This window comes from Oratosquilla oratoria, chromosome 10 (assembly GCF_046742065.1).
Source record: "Oratosquilla oratoria isolate Oo_2021 chromosome 10, ASM4674206v1, whole genome shotgun sequence".
Taxonomy (NCBI): Eukaryota; Metazoa; Arthropoda; class Malacostraca; order Stomatopoda; family Squillidae; genus Oratosquilla; species Oratosquilla oratoria.
This window is the reverse complement of record NC_134786.1, coordinates 15,861,202-15,866,201: the sequence shown is the minus strand read 5'-3', so window position 1 is coordinate 15,866,201 and position 5,000 is coordinate 15,861,202.

Here is a 5,000-nt window from a genome sequence, read left to right as displayed (position 1 = left end):
AAAAAATAATAATAATAATAATAAAAATAAATACCGGAGATCGACGAATGGTGTGGGTATTCATACAGATATTCACATTTATCTGATAGTGCACACCCATGAGCTATGAATGATTAGAAAAAAATTGCTGCACAAATGTGCATTTTTAGCAAGACAAATAATAGAGATCTTATTTTGTGGTGGGCAAAACCAGTAACAAAAATAGCGGTGACGGATGTTATGAATAGGAGAGGTTGAATCTATGAGGGGAAGGAAGGAGACCAGTAAGGCAGCCCTTTAGATGATTTGTATATAAAAACCGTGTAGTCAATTTTCAGTCTTCTGTAGAGTCCCTGAAGAGGTTGTACAGACGAAACGTCTACTATAATAAGGTAGTGGCCTCTGTCTGTCTGTCTGTCTGTTTGTTTGTTTGTTCACGATCTCCTCCTAAGGTTTTGGAGATAGACCCCCTATATTCTGATACCCTATCACTCTAGGTACTTGAATAACTATATTTCATAGAAAAAAAAAGGTTAGGGTTAAGGGTTAAAGTTAGGTGGGGTATGATTAGGTGAGTGATTATTCACGGAATACTCCTAGGTTTTTGCATATAGACCCCTATAACCATATATATTCTGAAACCTTATAACCCAAGGTACTTGGTCAACTATCTTTAATTTGTCTATCTGTCTGTTTGTTTGTTTGTTTCTTCGTTTGTTTACGAAATCCTCCTAGGGTTTTGCATATAGACCCCCATAACCATATATATTCTGATACCCTATCACTCCAGGTATTTGGATAACTATATTTAATTTAAAAAAATATTTTGGTTAGGGTTAAGGGTTAAAGTTAGGTGGGGTATGGTTAGGTTGATTATTCACGAACTCCTCCTAGTTTTTTGCAGATAGACCTCTATAACCATATATATTCTGAAACCTTATAACCCAAAGCACTTGGATTACTATCTTTCATTTGTCTGTCTGTCTGTTTATTTGTTTGTTTGTTCACGAACTCCTCCTGGGGTTTTGGAGATAGACTCCCATAACCATATATATTCTGATACCCTATAACTCCAGGTACTTGCATAACTATATTTCATTTCCGAAAAAAATACATTTTGGTTAGGGTTAAGGTGGGCTATTGTTAGGTTCGGGATTATTCACGAACTCGCAGCAACGCGCGGGTAATTTGGCTAGTTTAGTAATAAAACTCAACAAGCTCTGTCCCGAGTTCCTCCCTTATACTTCTATCTCATCTTTGTCAGCATTGACCACTTATAGTATTATATATATATATATATATATATATATATATATATATATATATATATATATATATTTAAATATATATATATATATGTATAAACACATACACACAATATATATATATACATATATATATATATATATATATGTGTGTGTGTGTGTGTGTGTGTGTGTGTGTGTGTGTGTGTGTGTGTGTGTGTGTGTGTGTGTGTGTGTGTGTGTGTGTGTGTGTGTGTGTGTGTGTGTGTACATATATATCAAACTAGTGAAATGGACCTTTAGATACCTTCAGTGGTATCTATAAATTTAAAGTGTAGTTTTCATATATGTAATAATGCAGTGCTTCTTGGAAAATAAGAATAGCACTCACAATATTAAGACATACGTAAAATATATTGTTGTAATATGATGATTAAAACGTAAAAAATTGTAAATGAAAATACACGATTGTATACTTTTTGAATACCTTAGTTGTTGTGGTTGTTTTGGCATTGCGTTTCCGTTTGGTCTGATTTGTTTTCTATCTGGCTGTCGAATTGCTATGTATAGGGATTTGATCGTCTGTTGAAGTTACCAGACTTAATATAATGCTTATATAATACAATACTTAAGAACAAATTTAATAAAAATTGTTACTGATGCTGTTGCTGGAATTCATGTACATTGATGCGAATAAATTCGTGGAACGACAAATGCTCACAAGACAAAACAGATTTTCACACGACATGCTCACATGACAGATGCCCACACCTTGAACAAAGACAAATGCTCACAATATGATATATCTCAATTTTTATTTATATTTATATGTCAAACATATAATTTGATACATATCTAAATGTTTATAGAAATGTATCTTTTGATCCAAGTTTTCAGTAGAAAAACAATACATTTTACACAATTTGGTACACAGCTTCTTACATACAAAAAAAAAGAAAGCTATTAAATAGAAGCGTCATTAGCCTCGTTTATGGCCTCGGTGCGGACTTAATTGCATTTGTTTATCGAGTATTCCTTTTTCCTGCTGCCTATGAAGTCCTCGATAATAGCTTTGAGCAGGTTTTTGTATTTATAATCATATTTATCGGCGTCCCTCTCAATAACGCCCTCCACATAATATTTCAGAAGGTTTAAATCAGGTGAACTAGGTCAAATGTCAGGGGTAACATGATCGTATAAATTTTTGGTCAGCCAATTTTGGGTCCAAGGGTTGGGTAAGAGGGAGCAGTCTTGCTGGAAAATGCACGGCCTCCGATGAGCTATTTCCTTAATCCAGGGCTTGACACCCGTGTCAAGTGCCTTGATGTAGGCGGCAGTATTAACCCGGAGCCTTTGAGTGAAAAAATGAGGTATGACGTGTCCTTCATTCCTCAGTACCCCCCTAAGACCATCGCAGACAACGGAAACTTTCTTTGTATGAGAGTGAGGAACTTTAGTGGAACTGGCGGAGAGCTACATGTGATTCGTTTTTCCTTTTTTTTTTTTTCATCCAGGTTCTTCTCCATTAATAAGAACCAGAGCTTGAGATTATCAGAGTATTTTTTTTTTCAGCAAGCACCTCGGTTGTTCCGAAGCGTATTAAGCATATATACCTGACGTCCTCATTCACCACTCACCACACGTTTGACCATTGACTCCGATACATGGAACTGATTAATAATGGTCCTCATTGATCTATTGTCCTTTCGACGTCTGACCATCACTGTTTTTTTTCACCTTTTTTTTTTCCTTATTATTATTATTATTATATATATATTTTTTTGTCACAAAAGGTATTCTTCCCAGAGGCTGGAGCTCTCTTCTGATCTCAAACCCAAAGGAAGGACTTGAAGACATTTAAAAAGATTAATCTTCGAATCTGCAGTTCGCGTCGAAGGCAACGACAACTTTTCAAATCCCAATTCGAAGCTTCTGTGTTGGGTCTGAAAAACTGGTCACTTACGTTTTCTAAAGTTTTCTTCTCAAATAACTGGCACATCTCGTCCGTCACCTCGTCCGTACGTCCGTCACCCCGTCTGTCCGTCCGTCATCCCGTCTGTCCCTCACCCCGTCCATCCACCACCTAGTCTGTCCGTCACCCTGCCCGTCCGTCCGTCCGTCCGTCCGCCTTCTAGTCCATCCGTCCGCCTCCTAGTCCGTCCGTCACCACGTCAGTCCGTCACCCTGTCCCTCCGTCCGTCCGTCCGTCACCCCATCCGTCCGTCCGTCCGTCACAATGTCCGTCCGTGTGTCCATCCGTCACCCCGTTCGTCCATCATCCCGTTCGTCCGTCCGTCCATGCCTGTCTGTCTGCCTGTATGTATGACTGTATGACTGTATGACTGTATGACTGTATGTATGTATGTATGTATGTATGTATGTATGTATGTATGTATGTATGTATGTATGTATGTATGTATGTATGTATGTATGTATGTATGTATGTATGTATGTATGTATGTATGTATGTATGTATGTATGTATGTATGTATGTATGTATGTATGTATGTATGTATGTATGTATGTATGTATGTATGTATGTATGTATGTATGTATGTATGTATGTATGTATGTATGTATGTATGTATGTATGTATGTATGTATGTATGTATGTATGTATGTATGTATGTACGTATGGATGACTGTATGACTGTATGTATGTATGTATGTATGTATGTATGTATGTATGTATGTATGTATGTATGTATGTATGTATGTATGTATGTATGTATGTATGTATGTATGTATGTATGTATGTACGTATGTATATATGACTGCATGTATGGCTGTATGTATGGCTGTATGTATGCCCGTATGTATGGCTGTACATATGCCCGTATGTATGCCTGGCTGTAAATATGCCCGTGTGTATGCCTGTATGTATGGCTGTATGTATGAATGTATTATAACTATGTACAATTATAAGTACGACTGTAAGTAACACTGTATGTACGACTGCATGTATGACTGTATGCATGACTGTATAAATGACTGTGTATGACAGTATGTATGTCTGTATGTATGACTGTATGTATGACTGTATGTGTGACTTTATGTATATTTATGTATGTATGACTATATATGACTATATGTGGCTGTATATATGTATGTATGCATGTAAGCATGTATACATGTATGCATTTATGCATGTATGTTTGAGGCAGTAATACAAATGTAGTTCCTTCTACAATTCAGATAGGTTAATGTACGACTGCATGTATGACTGTATGCATGACTGTATGTATGACTGTGTATGACAGTATGTCTGTATGTATGATTGTATGTATGATTATATGTGTGACTTTATGTATATTTATGTATGTATGACTATATATGACTGTATATGTGGCTGTATACGAGTATATGTATGTATGCATGTAAGCATGCATACATGTATGCATTTATGCATGTATGTTTGAGGCAGTAATACAAATGCAGTTCCTTCTACAATTCAGATAGGTTAATGGACAAATGCCTTTCGATTAATAAAGAGAGTGGATGAAAATGAATGTACATACATATACCAAAGATTGAAAGACTTAAAGCTACAAAATCCCCGGGTCCAGACGATTTTTTTCCGAGAATGCTTAAGGAGTGTAAATTTGAAATCTGCGACCAGTTAACTGAAATATTTAATAAATCGGTAGACACTGGTTTTGTGCCTATTGCTTGGAGGCAGGCAAACGTTGTTCCTGTTTTTAAGAAGGGAGATAGATCGTCTATATGCAACTACAGGCCAATCAGTTTGACATCGGTTATAGGAAAAATGCTTGAATC